Genomic DNA, 17,122 nt, shown 5'->3' with positions numbered 1-17,122 from the left:
AAGGGGGCGAGGCTTTTGCGGGGCGGGGTACAAGGGGGCGGGGCTCCACACCGAGGCTCCACCGCTCCTTGGGGCAGATATGACCGAGACCTGGGACGGGAGCGCTGACCTGTGGGGTAAAGCCAGCCCTACCGCTCGACTCAATTGCACCCTCAGGGAGTGTGTGTTCCCTCTGACTCGGCCCGTCTCCACCTCCCCGCCGAAGCGCGGAGGCAAATGAGAGCTGAGTCCTGGGGAGCAGCGCCCCGACTCGCCCGCAGCAAGCCGAGTGTTTAAAATGCGTTCAGCCACTAGATGTCGCTGTGGCCCCACCGCGAGGACGCGGAGGGAGGTGCTGCGGAGCGCGGCGGCGTGACCACAGCTGTCCCGGCTAACGCTGGAAAGCCGGGTGCTCGGACCAGGCTCCCCAACTGGGGCCAAGCAGCGTCCAAGCAGGTGAAAGGGATGCGCCCTTGTGGCTTGGAGACCCTCGCCCTCGAAAAAGTTATTAAACAAACTTGGGAGGGACCTCAAGAATCCTTACATCCTGCCGGGCGCTGTGGCTCACGCCTGTAATCCCAGCACTTTGGGAGGCCGAGGCGGGTGGATCACGAGGTCAGGAGATCGAGACCATCCTGGCTAACACGGTGAAACCCCGTCTCTACTAAAAATACAAAAAAATTTAGCCAGGCGTGGTGGTGCACGCCTGTAGTCCCAGCTACTCTAGAGGCTGAGGCAGGAGAATGGCGTGAACCCGGGAGACAGAGCTTGCAGTGAGCCGAGATTGCGCCACTGCACTCCAGCCTGGGCGACAGAGCGAGGCTCCGTCTCAAAAAAAGAAAGAAAAAAAAAAAGAATCCTTACATCCAAGCCATCGCTTTAGTTTGAAGCTGGGGAAACTGAGGCCCGCAGTGGGCGGCGCCTGGCACTCCAATCAGCTAGCGTTCAGGGGAGTTGCTAGCTAGAATCCACGAATCTGTCAAGATACAGTCTTGAATCTCCGTGGCCTGTCACACAGTAAGCACTTGGTAACTGCTAACTTGTTGATAAATGAGTAATTGAAGACATCTCCATTTTACAGAGGAGGAAACAGATTCAGATGGCAAAGGCAGGTAAGTAGCTAAGTCAGGATTCAAACCCAGTACTCCGGAGGCTAACAACCCCCACTGCCTCTGTCTTGTCCTGGGCCAGCCCAAGAGCATCTGTTGGCACAGATGTCAAAGGAGATGTTGGAGACATTATCTCAGATCCAGGAAATGAAGGGATTCACAGGTGTGTAGACTCCCGGGAGGCCAGGCTCCAAGCAGGGACCTCAGGTCATCACACCCTGCAGCTGCCGGCTTGGGAGCAGACTAGGGGAGTCCCATCAGCCGTCTGCACGAGGGAGAGAAGGAGCAGTCTCAGCCCAGCCTGCACCCACTGAACCATCCCCTGCCTGGTGAGCAAAGATATTTGAGCAGGGGATGGGGGGCGGTGGGTAACCAGGTTCACACATCTGACAAGAGCAGCTGGGGGAGGGTGCGGGTGGGCTGATGGCCCAAGTGCTGCACCCAAAGCTCAAGACAGGGCCCATTTCCCCTCCTAGAGAGGGGGGTCATACTCCCTTCTTCCACCCCTGGTTAAAGTGCTTTCTCCCACACATTCTATCAGTCTCACTCAATTCTTTCCTCCCTTTGGCCTTTGAGGCTTGATACTGCACAAAAGTTAGTTTTCAGCAAAATGCTTGTAGTTATCGAATAACTGGAGGGGCTCCCAGTAGTTTAAGGCCTGGCTATACCAAAGACTGCCCCACATTCGAATAGGACACAATGGGGGAGTCTCCCCAAGGGGTAGGAAGTTCTAGGGTGGCCTTCAGGGGTGCAAATAAGCCCGAACCCTGGTTCTTGGAGAATGGAAGACTCCAGGATAGGATGGGAGGGTGACCAGGCCTAACTTTAACAAGTCTAGTGGCATTAGAAGGGACTTCAGGGGAGGGGGTCTCAGGGACTTGCATAGGGCCTGCTGGAATCCTGACCACTAGTTCAGGGGGCCCAGTGGAGAGCCTGGTGCACTAGAAGTCCTTGGGCAGGCTGTCCTTCAGGTCAGGACAGTCAGGTTGGAGGAGAAGGTAGTCTCTGCCGATGCTGACATGCAGCGATCTCAGCAGGACACTCTGCAGCTCTTGGGGATGTAGGGATCTGCAATGGGGTGGGGCCGACCCTCAGCCCAGCTGACACCAGCAGGTCTGCACCAGTCCAGCCATGCTGGTTGTGAACATATATTGCCAAGCTTCCCTGCCTGTGCCTGTGCCAAGTCTCTCCACCCCCAGATGCCTTCCTGGGCTCCTAGACATTCCTCGCTCCCACCTCACTCTCAGTACAGCTCTGTCCTCTGGTGCACTCCCACACAGTCCCCTCAGGGAAGCTTCCAGCGCATTGGGCTGTCAGCCACTGGGCAGGGGTGAGGCTGGAAGCTGGCTCGAACAGAGCAGGTGTCAGTGCCAGCCCTCTTCCCTGCATGTGCCTATGGCCATGGTGCTGCCAGGCAGCTGGCCAGAACTCCTGCAGGGTCCCAAGCACCCTGGCCATCTGCCTCCCCGAGTCTCTCAACCATCCCAGGCTTCTGCTCCCGCCCTTACTGAAATCGGGTTTAAATCCCTGGCCTCAGCAGAATTGTCTCAGGAAGAGGAAACAGTGGGACTGGGTGGCCGGGGGGACAGGCTCTACAGCACTGGTGAGCGACAGAGGCCTTGCCAGTTGTGCCAGGGCCAGGCTACCAAACCCAGAGCCCTCGGGCCCTGCTGAGGACAAGAGCAGCTCCCCTATGGTGACTTGATCTCACAAGAGTCCATCTGCAGTCAAGCTGGACCCAAGGTCACACTGAAGTGGGACCAAGGCCAACTGTGGAGAGAAGAGGCAAAGGGGAAGTGAAGAGGCTGGAGAGGTGGAGAGGCTGGGGGGCCACCCTCCTGGAGCCCCTCTCCACCACCCCTCCTAGCTGTGCACCCACCTGTCAAAGCAGTTGGCGCCTGTGAGCACCCACTCTTGGAAGATGAAGTCCCCCTCACAGCGGCACCTGGTGTCCAGGAAGATGCTGGCCTGGCAAAGCCATTTGTCTGGGCCCTTCTTGCTGGAGGCCTCAGCCAGCCTGGACCCTGCACCTCAGGAGACTGAGGCCTCAGAGCTCAGCTCCGGGTCCCAAGGCCTTGCAGGTCTACCATGCATCTCTTTCCATCCAGCCCCCGTGACCTCTGCAGCCCAGCTTCCATCCCTCGCCCCTCCAGCTCAAAATCAGACTGCCTGCAGTGGAATCCTGTGTGACTCTGGGAAAGTCCTTTAACCTCTCCCAGTCTCAGTTTCCTCATCACACCCAGGGGGTTGTTGTGAGGATTAAATGTGATAATATATGTCAAAGTTCCATACATTTGTAGCTATTCTTTTTTGTTTTTTAATTAAAAAGTTTGTGGGCACATAGTAGGTGTATACATTGCAGCAATTCTTGTTGCTAAAGTAGTTCTTGGGATGCTCCTGCTTTTTCATGCCTCCTGGTTTGCACATGCCGTTCCTTCTACCTAGCTCATCATCTACCTATCCGCCCAGAGAACTCCTATGTAGCCTTCAGAGCCCACTCTTATGAAGTCTTCCTTGAACGCCTCTTCCCTTGGCCCCACAGTCTGCTCCCCACTTCCCACCCATACGCTCATTATAAGTGGGTGTCTGGCTGTGCTTGCTTTTCTCTCTAGACAGGGAGCTCACTCATCTCTAAGGAAGCTGGGCCTCCTTGAGGACAGCCCTCCATCTGCTCTGCCCTGGTCATCGGGGTCCACCCTCAGCACCTTCCAGGGTCCTGTCTGATCTGCATGGAGCTTCTCCCTGCAGGCTGAAGACTGAGTCCCTTGCTGCCTGTCGCCTTCTCTGTGTTGGACCCGTGTTCCTGTTGCTCAAACCCAGGACTGGGTTACCGGTTTTAAGAGAACTGGGGCCCTGACCCATGGCCTTCTAGGGATGGAAGGCAGCCGCCCTTCCTCTCTATTCCCCAGGTCCTCTACCTGCAGCTTTTTTTTTTTTTTTTTTTTTTTCTGTAGAGATGGAGTCTTGCTCTGTCGCCCAGAATGGAGTGTAATGGCGTGATCTCGGCTCACTGCAACCTCCGCCTCCCGAGTTCAAGCAATTCTCCTGCCTCAGCCTCCTGAGTAGCTGGGACTACAGGCACACGCCACCATGCCCGACTAATTTCTTTTGTATTTTAGTAGAAACGGGGTTTCACCATGTTGCCCAGGCTGGTCACGAACTCTTGAGCTTAGGTAATCCACCCACCTTGGCCTCCCAAAGTGCTAGGATTACAGGCGTGAGCCACCACGCCTGGTCTTAACCCACCACTCTTTACCAAACAGCAGCAGCAGCAGCAGCAGCGGCCACATCTGCAGAGCAGGCCTGGACCTTGTCCCCGGCTGGGTTTGGCTTCTGCCCTGTCGGCGTCGGAGATTTAACCTCTCCGGTGCCCCTCCCTACCACCCCCATAAGGCTCGTGTCACTGGGCGAAGGGGAAGCAGCCTGGAGTAGAGGAAGCTGCCCAGCAGGGCCTGACCTGAGAGTCGGGATGGGCAGTCCTGGGGTGCACACTAGGGACAGGCATCCTGCATACAGACTCGGCGCTGGGGTCTCCAGATCCTCCTCCCACGAGCTCGTCCTGGGTCCTGGGGCAGGGGAATTCTCAGAGTCCTGCTCTGCCTCCTGTCTCAGGTAAGAGGCAGAGAGGGCGGCCGGCTGAGACCAACAGTAATGATAATAATCCCACGTGCCCTCTCTTTACACCCCATGAAGTCCTGAGCACCTGTGGCTCTGACCTCCTCACAGTGAACCCCCGGCCAGTGCTCCTAGCCCACCCCCCTTTTTTTTTTTGAGACGGAGTCTCACCCTGTTGCCTGGGCTGGAGTGCAGTGATGCGATCTCGGCTCACTGCAAGCGCCGCCTCCCAGGTTTACACCATTTTCCTGCCTCAGCCTCCTGAGTAGCTGGGATTACAGGCGCCTGCCACCGTTCCCAGCTAATTTTTTGTATTTTTAGTAGAGACGGGGTTTCACTATGGTCTTGATCTCCTGACCTCATGATCCACCCCACCTCGGCCTCCCAAAGTGCTGGGATTACAGGAGTGAGCCACCGCGCCCGGCCTCCTAGCCCCCTTTTACAGATGGGGAAGTCGAGGCTCAGAGACAAACTGACTTCCCAAGATCACAGTGAGTTGGAAGCAGAGTTGGGATTCAAATCAGGGTCCCTGTAACTCCGAGACCCCAAATCATTTCTCTCAAAGGCCTTATAGGTCTTTTCTTCTGTCTTTGCCTCTCGGCTCTTCAGCGGAGGGGCCACGCTTGGAATGCCTGTTGCCTGAAATGCCTGGCACAGCCCAGGCACTCGGCTGAATTTCACAAATGGTGCTAAGTCAATACCCTTTGTGGCCTGTCCCTGACAATTCCTTGGGCCTCATCTCACCCTTCCCCTCAGTCTTGAAGTACTGTATGCCTGCGGTTCTACAGTGGGCAGGTCTATGCAAACCGGAAGCTACATGGGCTGAGAGGCCAAAGAAAGAGGCAGACAAATCCGGTTTCTCAGAAAGAAGTATTTTATAGAGGCATACGAACAGAAGCTATGTGTTGGGCGGTCATGAGACACGTAGGTCTCCACACTGTGACACGCAGAGTCAGGGCATGTATAGCATAGAGAAAGGACATACGTGCTTCAGAAGGGGTGTGTAGGACAATTGATCGGCATTGCCAGTGACAGTACATAAAGGAGAAATCTTAGAGGCCTTTCTGGAACTGGGGTCAATCAGAAGCCAGCATGGCCGATTCGCCTCTGAGATGGGGCCGCTTTGGCCTCTGCACCTGCACATGACGTTCTCAACAATGTTGTGTGTTTGTTTTTTGAGGGGAAGTTCACATAAGCTAAAATCAACCTTTTCTTTTTTTGAGACAGAGTTTCGCTCTTGTTGCCCAGGCTGGAGTGCAGTGGTGCCATCTCGGCTCATTGCAACCTCTGCCTCCTGGGTCCAAGCGATTCTCCTGCCTCCGCCTCCCGAGTAGCTGGGACTATAGGCGCCCGCCACCAGGCCCAGCTAATTTTTATATTTTTGGTAGAGACAGGGTTTCCCCATGTTGGCCAGGCTGGTCTCAAACTCCTGACCTCAAGCGATCCACCCGCCTTGGCCTCCCAAAGTGCTGGGATTACAGGCGTGAGCCACTACATCCGGCCAACCAACCATTTTTTATGTGTATAATTCAGGGGCATTCTGTATATCACATTTGCAAATGCTGTTCCTTTGTTCTAGAAAGTCCTTCCTGCCATTTCTGCCTGGAAGCTTCCTGTTAACTTCAAGAGCCAGATAAATGCCCCTTCCTCTGGGATGTCTTTCTTCGGATCCCCAACTTGGTCTAGGGCTCACCCTGGGCTTCCTCAGCCCCTTGGTCACAGCTCTTCCACGCTAGTGGTCTGACTTGGTCTCCCCAGCCAGACTCAAAGTCCCAGGATATGCAGTGGAGGGTGGGTGCCCTGGGATCATATACTAAATGCTTGTTGAGTGAATGTGTGAGTGGAGGTCTTTGGGGAGCACTCTGGAGGGCCCTGGGGTTCCAGCCACAGGGAGGGCCTAGAGTCTGACATGGGGAGAGACAACTGGGATCCACCTCCTGCAGCATAACAGAATAACCCAGTCTGGGTCTGAGGCGGAGCCCGAGGTGGGATAGAGGGCTCCCAGTTTCCATCTTCAGCCTTTCCTCAACTTGCAGTGTGAGCCCAGGCCAGTCATTGCTGTATTCTGGGCCTCAAAATCTTCATTAATGAGAAGAGGGCATTGCCTGGACTATCTCACTCTCCTGTTAAGTCATTTGAAGGGCTGCGGGAATCCCTGGCCTCTCTAAAGCATGACTCAGGGGCTAGGCATGCCCCGCTTACCCCTGAAGCTCACGGGAGAAAGTGCTTGGAGTAGCTTCTTCTAAGAGTTAGTCAGCAGACAGAGCTGAGTTCTAGTCCAAACTCTCCCTCTCACTGGCTGTGTGACCTTGGGCTGTTTGCTTAACCTCTCTGAGTCTCAGCTTCTGGGAAAATGAGGATCACAAGGTCCCTACTAGTAGGGCTCAGTAAATGTCAGCAATGGCCTCCACAGGGAAGATGATGACATGATTGGAGTCCAGTTTACTTGTAGACAGACAAGTTGAATTGCTGGCCAAATTCTGAAAAAAAAAATTGTAGGTCTTTAAAAATCATTCATTTTGGGGCCGGGCACAGTGACTCATGCCTGTAATCCTAGCACTTCGGGAGGCTGGGGCAGGAGGATCGTTTGAGCCTCCAGGAGTTCAAGATCAGCCTGGGCAAATAGCGAGACCCCGACTCTAAGAAAAATGCAATAAATAAATCAGCCAGGCGTGGTGGTGTGGGCCTGTGACCCCAGCTACTTGGGAGGCTGAGGCGGGAGGAGCACTTGAGCCAGGGTTCAAGGATGCAGTGAACTGATGGCGCCACTGTATTTCAGCCTTGGTGCCAGAGCAAGACCCCAGCTCTTACAAAACAAAAACAAACCCAGATCCATGAGTTCTGTTTCTTACATCGGATGTGCTGAATATAAGCACCTCTGATGGTTCTAGGATGCTTGTTTCTAAGAGCTACATTTTCCCCCTCTGAGAAACAGTGAAGTGGGTGACAGGCCTTTTTTGTTTTTGAGAACTGCTACGAAGAAAAAACATGAAGCATGGCAAAGAGATAGCGAGATAGCGAGGGATGGGGGGCGTATAGGGTTATGGTAGACAAGCAATTCTCCTTTCATGAGAAGACAGTGGAGCAAAGTCCAGAAAGAAGTGAAGGGTTGAGTCATGCACGGATCTGGGGGTGCATACATCCAGGCAAAGAGCACAGTCAGTGCAAAGGCCCTGCGTGCAGGGAGGGGCAGTCTGGAGCCTGCCTGCACTGAGACAACTGTGCACCTCTTCCCAACTCCGCGTTCGGCGTGTCATGCTGGTAGCTTGCAATCAGCCACGGAAGGAATATTTAAACCAAGGAAATTGGCCAGTGCTGCAATCAGGGCTTTACTATTTTATATTTTATTTTTTCTCAGAAAACGGGATGTGCCACTTTACCAGCACATCACTCGGGGTAGGAGATGAGGTCAGAGAACTTGCCAGGCCCAGATCACCCAGGGCTTGAGTGGCTGGAGGTGAAGTGACTTGGGTTTTTACAGGATCCCTCTGTGTGGACGTGGGGGGAAAGCTGAGAGGCTGAGGAGCAGGCAGATGTGGTCATCTAGGTAGTTTTGCCAGACTTAGAAAAGAAAAATACAGGATGCACGCACTACTTGGGACATAACTAACTAAAGAATTACTTGTTGTTTATCTGAAATTCCAATTTAAAACACTGGGTATCCTGTGTTTTAGCTAGCAATCCAGGTGGCAGGTGGGAGAAGATGGAGATTCATGATTGCTTCTGGAAGACTCGCTGTGTGATTCTACCCACCCCGTGGCCATTCCCTCCTCCTGGGATGTTCGGAGCAGGATCCCTACCTCGTGCCCCGCCAAACATGGCCCACACCCCAACTCACCCTGGACCACACCTGCCCCTCAGTCATTTCCTATAGGCTTTTCCTGCAGATTGAGAGAGGAAACTGGGCAGGGAGCACATCACTGATGGGTGAAATGATGATCTCACAGGAAACCAGACAAGCTAGAGCTGTCACCACGCCCTGGACTCAGAGAACTTGGGCACTTCACCGACGGCCACCTCCCATCTCCCTTTCATTCTTCCTGGGCAGGGCCTTGCAAGCCTTGGTGATGGATTTTATTCCATGAGATGAGGCAGATGCAGCAGGAACACGATTTGATGTTTTTTGAAAGATTGCTCTGGCTACTGTGCAGAGTGGCTTCTCAGGGTGCCCAGCGGGGAGATGTCTAGGACGCCTGGGTGTTGGATCTGGAGCTCAGGGAGAACCACCCGTAGAGGAGAGGGCCCCGGGCTGAGCCTGGAGATGCCACCATACCAGAGAAGCGCAGAGGGCCAGGAGGAAGGGCGTGTGGCCGTGTGGTTGACATCTCGATGACATGTGCTATGTGTATCCCTCACAGACTTGGGATCTTTCTGGCAGGTAAACACAGGCCTTGGGGGATGTTCTGGGATGGGTGATGTCAGCCTCAGTGTGTTTGCTCAGCTGCTGGGCTCTCTTGGGACCACCGAGGACTGCAGCACCAATGGTGGAACTCCAGGTATGGTGACAGGAGGTGACCAGGTTCCCCCACCCAGGTCTGTGGTTAGCCTGGCTGTGCTGAATGGTGGAAGCAGGGGTGAGGCCCCGAGAGGTGTCTGGAGCCATCTGGCCATGAGGTCAGCCACTCAGCCAGGCCTCTGGAAGCCATGGGCAGCCACTTCCCAGATGCGGCTTCCTGCCCTTTCCTCCACCAAAACCACACTCAACTCATAGGCTGGCCTCAGGGGCAGTCCCTTTCCCAAGGGGAGGGCCGCATGCAAATGCCACACTGGGCTGAGCCAAGGCAGGGGTCAATGCTGGAGGCCTGGATCCTCCACGTCCTCTGGGCAGGTCAGCTACAACAAAGCCCATCCTGCCCATCAAGCCCCGCTGCTTTCCACTGCTTTGGTGCCTTCGCCTCTCTGGGTGAACCCTGCTCACCCTGAGTCCCTGCATGGAAGGCACTTTCAGGCAGCGACCATCCCCTCCGATTTTCCTGATACACGGAGAGGAAGGCACGTGGCCCTGGCCACTCTGTGTGCTGAGGCAGAGCGAACAGGCAGCAGCACTGGGGGGAGGGAGGGAGGAGTGTGTGTGTGTCTGTGCATCCTGTGTGTGGATTTGAGTGTGCAAGTCCCCGTGTGTGTACCTAGGGTGTATGTTCCAGTAGCTTGTGCGTACCTGTGCCCTGGGCGTGTGCTTGTGCAAATCTCTGTGCGCGTTTGTGCAGATCTTTGTGTGTCAATGTAAACGTGTACCTAAGAGTGTTGTCTCTGTGTGAATGTGCGTGTACAGGTGCCTGCAGCCAGTCATGATTTAGATCAACATCCCACTTTCAGCCTTGGGGAGATTCCCTCCTGCACGACAGGGGAACAGATCACTACTCCATTTTGCAGAAGTGATACTGAGGCTCAGAGAGGGCTGAGGCTTGCCTAAGGTCACCAGCCGATGGGATGACAATTCAGTTCTCACCTCTATGGTGGCTTCTAAGGGCTCATGGGAGTTCTTGGTCCCAAACTCTCCTCCCCAACCTGTCCCATTGGTGCCTGCAATACCCCTGTTGGGAAGTGACAGTGTGTCCTTGGCAGATTCGTCTGTTAAACTGGCCTTCCTTCATGAGACAGGGACAATCCATCCTTTCCAAGACCGTCCTAGCAGGTAAGATGACACCTGGAGCAGGAGGGTCTGCCAAGGAAGGCAGGGAAGGGGAAGGGGTGGGGGTCCTACAGAAAGACAACTGCCTGCCCTTGAGAGCGTGGGCTGTGGGAGAGGCTGCCGCAGACGTGGGTGTGGGCTGTGGTTTCACCACTCGGGCTTCCTCTTGGATGCCCCAGCCACGCACTGGGTGACTGAACTGGATTACTCGTGGCTGCTGGCACTAATCAGAGAGCTGAGTGTGTGTAAAAAAGGAAAACCTGGTGCAGGGAGTCCTACAAACAGAGGCCCCTCCCACAGCTGAGCCCATTTTGTCACCTGTAACCAGGGACAATGATGTAACCAGGGACCTGAGTCTCCCTTGGAGCAAGATGAAGGTAGAAACGCTTACACACTGAAGATGCTGCTGGAACACCGCAGGGGCTGGGTGGAGCGGGGGCAGCGTTAACAAGGGCAGCTGCTGCAGCGCCGGTGAAGGGCTAGACCCTGTGTCAGGTGCCCCTGCAGATAAAATTCCTCAAGTCCACAAAACAATGCAACCAGGTGAGTCTGAACATCCCCACTTCACAGATGAGGAACTTCGGGTCAGGGCTGTCAGTCTTGGCTACCTCCATGGCCTTGGGGCCCTGCATGGTCTCACCCCTGCCTAACTTTCTAGTCTCCATGTCTCCGTGTGACCCCCTCCCTCCTGCCACTTCCCTCTGGCCTTCTCGTGGCCCTCAGATATGCCACACTCTCACCTGCATCAGCTTTGTGTCCTTTGCCCTCACGGTCCCTCTGCTGCCACATGCTCGTCCATTAGGTCCCGACTTAAATGGCACTTCCAGGGCCCCTTCCCGACTTCCTGTACTGGGCAAAGGGCCCATTCTTAGCTCCCCAGGGCTGGCTCCCCATCTCGGTGCCTGTCACAGATTTCCCTCATCAGAGAAGGCTGGGACTCGTGCTCATGGCTCTGACTCCAGCACACAGCACAGACAAGAAAGGATGCCCTGGCCTCCATGTGACAGAGCTGGATTCAAACCCAGGTGTTTCTGAAACCAAAGTGCGGCTCTGTAAAACGTAGGAGCAAGGGATTGGAAGGGAGGCAGTAACATCAGCAGAGCGGCACTCCACTTGGACAATCCAACTGCACTCCTCAAAGTTTTTTTTTTTGTTTGTTTTGAGATGGAGTCTCCCTCTGTCGCCCAGGCTGGAGTGCAGTGGCGCAATCTCGGCTTATTGCAAGCTCCGCCTCCTGGATTCACATTATTCTCCTGCCTCAGCCTCCCGAGTAGCTGGGACTACAGGTGCTCGCCACCACGCCTGGCTAACTTTTTTTTTTTTTTTTTGTATTTTTAGTAGAGACAGGGTTTCACCGTGTTAGCCAGGATGGTCTCGATCTCCTGACCTCGTGATCTGCCCGCCTCGGCCTCCCAAAGTGTTGGGATTACAGGCGTGAGCCACCGTGCCTGTGGACGCTCCTCAAAGTTTTTAACCACACCTGCTCTTGTGGCAGAGGGGCACAAACAGTCGGGCACATCTGTTATTTCTGCTGACCCACATCCGTCCACCTTCCCGAAAGCTCAGGTTTCCTGTGGGGAAATGGCCCTCATCCACACTTGGTCTGAGGAGTTTGGCTGAGCCGGATTCCCTGCCTCACTTCCAGAGGTGGACAGGTGATTCAGGTCTGGCCAATCAGCATACCCCTCTCCCCCACGCTGAGCCTGTCCAATGGGAGGCTACCCTGGAACCCATGCTGGGACTGACAAAAAGGGAGGCCGACTGCCGTGATGGACCTCCCTGAATGAGGGTAAGGTTCTGGGGCTCAGGAAGGTCTCCAGGGCCTGGATTAGAGATAATAATTACCATGTCACAGATAACTAAAAGAGCCTCAAAGCACATTAGCACCCCCCAACCTGTTCTGCTTCCTGGTTCCTCATCTTGGTGACATCTCCACTGTCTACTAGAAACGGACACCATCACATGTCCTGCATTTACCTCTTTATGTACCTCTTTTTAAACTTTTTTTTTCAGACAGAGTCTCTCTCTGTCACCCAGGCTGGAGTACAGTGGCACAATCTCGGCTCACTGCAACCTCCACCTCCTGGGTTCAAGCAATTCTCCTGCCTCAGCCTCCTGAGTAGCTGGGATTACAGGCACCTGCCAACACGCCCGGCTAATTTTTGTATTTTGTATTTTTAGTAGAGATAGGGTTTCACCATGTTGGTCAGGCTGGTCTCGAAGTCCTGACCTCAGGTGATCCACCTGCCTCAGACTCCCCAAGTGCTGGGATTGAGCCACTGCGCCCAGCCTAATTTTTGCATCATGTTGGCCAGGCTGGTGACCTCAGGTGATCCACCAGCCTCAGCCTCCCAAGGTGCTGGGATTACAGGCGTGAGTCACCGCACCCAATCCCACATCTATTTTTTAATCAAGGCATGCTCTGCCTTCAAGTACACCCTCCATGATGTCTGCCAGAAATACCTTTCAGGAAGGCAGCTCTGAAGGGCATTTGCCTACTCAAAAATCCTAGGTAGACATTTAGATTAGTTCAGAGGCTTTCGGTAACCTAAACCAGAAATCTTGAACTCAAATGCCCACCGTGGCCACGCAGGAAACGTGAGCCGAGTGAGTGGAGTATCTGTATATAACACATGAGATTGTCTTTGTTCCCACAAAGAGATATACTTGGTCTTTCTTTTCCTGAAACACATGTCATCTCAGCCTCTTTTGTTTTCCTGCTTTTAATAAGATGCAGAAAACAGTTGTGAAAGCACAATGCTAAGTGGCATCTGACCCTCGGCCTATGCTGGGGAGGCTGTTAGGGAGTGGCAGGGACTGTGGTGAATTAGAGCACATGATCTTTCAATGGTGGGGTCACAGCTCGATGGCTATGCAGAAATGCTGACCTGATTTTCCAAAAGAAAGCAAAAATCAGGATTCTTATGGCATATCCCCCCATTTTTGACAGGCAAATAATTCCAAGCTTTTAAAAAGCACCGTGTGAGTCATTCTCTCATACCACTGGTGGGTGTCTAAATCAGTATAATCTCTAAGGATAGAAATTTGACATTAGCTACTAAAATTGTAAGAGCAATACTCTTTAACTTGACACTCCCACTTCTGGTATTCTTCCTGCACATATACTTGCTGTGTGCAAAATGATATGTTCAAGAAAATTTACTGCTGCATTGCTTGCAATAGTGAAAAAACTGAACTAATCTAAATGTCTATCTAGAGGGTCCTGGTTAAACAGATTACATTTGTAAAGGAATATTATGCAGCTATAAAAATGAGTGCTTTTTTTTTAAAGATATGACAATAGCACAAGTGACAAAAGACAAAACATAACTGGACTTCATCAAAATTAAAACTTTTGTGGAAAAGAGGACGTTATCAAGTGATAGACATAGAAAGTGAAAAGACAACCTGAGAAATGGAAGTAAATATCTGTAAATCATGGTAAGTAAATATCTATAAATCATCTAATAATATCTGTATCTGTAAATCATCTGATAAGGGGCTTTTATTTAGAATATATAAAGAACTCTGACAACTCAACAATAAAAAGGCAAATAACCCAATTAAAAATGGACAAAGGGCTGAGTGCGGTGGCTTATGCCTGTAATCCCAGCACTTTGGGAGGCTGATGTGGGCGGATCACTTGAGCTCAGGAGTTCAAGACTAGCCTGGCCAATGTAGTGAGACCCTGTCTCTGCTAAAAATACAAAAATTAGCTGGGTGCAACGATGTGCACCTGTAGTGCTAGTTACTTGGGAGAGTGAGGCAGGAGAATCACTTGAGCTTGGGAGGCGGAGGTTGTAGTGAGCCGAGATCCTGGCACTGCACTCCAGCCTGGGCTGGAGTGAAACCCTGTCTCAAAAAGAAAAAAGAAAAAAGAAAAAAAAAGGCAAAGGATTTGAATAGATATTGAACAGACATTTCCCCAAAGGAGACAAATGGCCAATAAGCCGTGAAAACATCCTTAGTCATTAGGGAAATGCAAATCAAAACTACAATGACCTATCACTTCACACCCACTAGGATGGCTATAATTTAAAAATAATAATAATAATAAGGCTGGGTACCGTGGCTGATGCCTGTAATCCCAGAACTTTGGGAGGCTGAGGCAGATGGATCACTTGAGGTCAGGAGTTTGAGATCAGCCTGTCCAACATGGTCAAATCTCATCTCTATTAAAAATACAAAAATTAGCCGGGCATGATGGTGGGGACCTGTAATCCTAACTACTCGGGAAGCTGAGGCAGAAGAATTGGTTGAACCTGGGGGGGCAGAGGTTGCAGTGAGCCGAGATCGCGCCACTGCACTCCAGCCTGGGCGACAGAGTGAGACTCAGTATCAGAAAAAGAAAGGAAGTGTTGGTGAGGATGTGGGGAAATCAGAATTCTTAAATATTGCTGATGAGTTTGTAAAATAGTGCAACTGCTGGAGAAAACAGCTTGGCACTTTCTCAAGAAGTTTATAATTTACCATGTGACCCAGCAATCCCACTCCCAAGAGAAATGAAAACATATCCACAAAAAAACTTGTACACAAATGTTCTCGGAAGCATTATTCATAATAGCCAAAAAGTGGAAACAACCCAAATATTCATAAACTAATGGACAAACAAAATATGTTTTATCTAAACAATGCAATCTATTTGGCCATAAAAATTAGTGCTAATATGACAACATGAACTTTATGCTAAGTGAAATAAGTCAAACACAAAAGACTACACAGTGTGTGATTCCATTAGTATAGAGTGTCCACAATGCGCAAGTCCATAGAGACAGAAAGTAGTTCAGAGGTTGCAAGGGCTCAGGTGAAAGAGGAATGAGGAGTGACTGTTAATGGGTATAAACCAAAAATAAAATTAGAAGGCCCTTTGCAACCATCTAAATGGACTCCCTCCTTGGCCAGCACACCCTAAAATTTAACCTGAAAGACCAGTTCAGGCCACAGTGGGAGATGGGAGTTGGACATGTCTCATTATACCCCTCCAACGTTAACATCAACACAGACCATAAGTCTGATAAGAAACATTTGTCTATTCTCTCTATAGCCTGCTACTGGTAGGCTTCAACTGCATAATAAAACCTAGGTCTCCCGGCCGGGCGCAGTGGCTCACGCCTGTAATCCTAGCACTTTAGGAGGCCAGGGGAGGGCAGTGGATCACTTGAGGTGAGGAGTTCGAGACAGCCTGGCCAACATGGTAAAACCCCGTCTCTACTAAAATACACACACACAAAAAAGAGAGCTGGGCTTGGTGGCTCACGCCTGTAATCCCAGCTGCTCTGGAGGCTGAGGCAGAAGAATTGCTTGAATCCAGGAGGGGGAGGTTGCAGCAAGCCAAGATCGTTCCACTGCACTCCAGCCTGGGCAACAGAGCAAGACTCATTCTCAAAATAATAATAATATACTTAAAAAACCCAAAAAACCCTAGGTCTCCACAACCCCTTATCATAATCCAGATATTCCTTTCTATAGATAATAACTCTTGTAACCAACTGCCAATCAGGATATGTTTAAATCTACCTGTGACTTGGAAGCCCCTCCTCTTCGAGTTGTCCTGCCCTTTCAGAATAGACATTGAACAGACATTTCCCCAAAGGAGACAAATGGCCAATAAGCACATAAAATCTATGTCAATCTTGCACGTATTGATTTATGTATTATGTCTTCCTAAAATGTATAAAGGCTGGCTGTGCCCCATCTTGGGCACATGTTGTAGGACTTCTTGAGGCTATGTCACCACCATGTCCTTAACCTTGCCAAAATAAACTTTCTAAATTGACTTGAGACTTGTCTCAGATACTTGGTTCACATAAGTTTCTTTTAGGGGCGATGAAAATGTTCCATAAACCACTCTACCTAAAATTAGGTAGTGATGATGGCTGCTCAACTGTGAATACACCAAAAAACACTGAATTGTACACTATAAAAGGGTGAGTTTTATGGTGTGTTATTAAAAGTTGTTTAAAAGTGAGGGACCCCTCCAGTTATTGATACGGAATGATCTTCAGGAAAAGAGAATATGTTACATTTTGTACACGAAAGGGAAGGTGGGTACGAATATGTATTTGTATTGCTTTTTTCTATAAGCCGCCTAGGAGTGAAACCAAAATTCTTCACTTCTTTCAGCCCTACCCCGTTCCCTTTAAAAAACCTTTCCTTCCAGCTCACACTATCCACCATGTCCATCTTCGCCTCCTGGCACTGAGCCTTAGAGGGGCGGTGCTCCAGAAACATTTGCTACATGAATGAACGAATCAACCATCGGATTTTGGGGTGGGTCGGCGCAGCTCGGTTCCAGCGAGGGCTCCGCCTATCAGCGGGCTCCGCAGAGGGACAGAGGCCGGGCGGCCGCCTCGGTTAACTCCGCTGCAGCCCAAAGCACGGGAATCGCGGGACAAACAAACGAGCGGAGGTAACACACCTGCAGGCCAGGAAACCCCCAGGTGCGGCCCAACTTGGCCGGAAGCTGCGGAGAGACTCTGCCACCGGAAGTCAGTGGATGTTTCGGCCAGCCGCTCTAGAATCCTGGAGGACCGGGATCTCTGTGGTTGGCCGTGACGGGGACCCTCTACCGGGGATGACACATTCCCAGAGCTCCTGGGACCGAGAAAATGGTGGGCACAATTCCCGGGGCGGAGGGGGACTTCGGGACCCAGTAGCCAAGATAACGGTCCCAGTCCTGGGCATCTCAGTCCGGACAGTTGCCCGAGCTCATGGGACTAGCTGTGATTGGCCGGACGAGGTCGAGCGCTAGATGGGGACGCGCGCGCTACGTGCAGGGGCGTTGCCT

At 51.9% G+C, this 17,122-nt stretch overlaps 1 protein-coding gene across 1 annotated transcript in view; it reads right to left on the bottom strand.

The window, feature by feature from the left end:
- B9D1 (B9 domain containing 1) overlaps window positions 1-17,076 on the bottom strand; it is a 43,885-nt gene extending 26,809 nt beyond the window's left edge. Inside the window, exon 1 of the mRNA XM_025361518.1 lies at window positions 16,754-17,076. The gene's annotated coding sequence lies outside the window, so the exon portion shown is untranslated. The remainder of the gene's footprint in view (window positions 1-16,753) is intronic.
- Window positions 17,077-17,122: the final 46 nt, after the last annotated feature.

Source organism: Theropithecus gelada, chromosome 16 (genome assembly GCF_003255815.1).
Source record: "Theropithecus gelada isolate Dixy chromosome 16, Tgel_1.0, whole genome shotgun sequence".
Taxonomy (NCBI): domain Eukaryota; kingdom Metazoa; phylum Chordata; class Mammalia; order Primates; family Cercopithecidae; genus Theropithecus; species Theropithecus gelada.
Note: the sequence above shows the minus strand (reverse complement) of the source record. Positions and strands in the feature narration are given on the sequence as shown.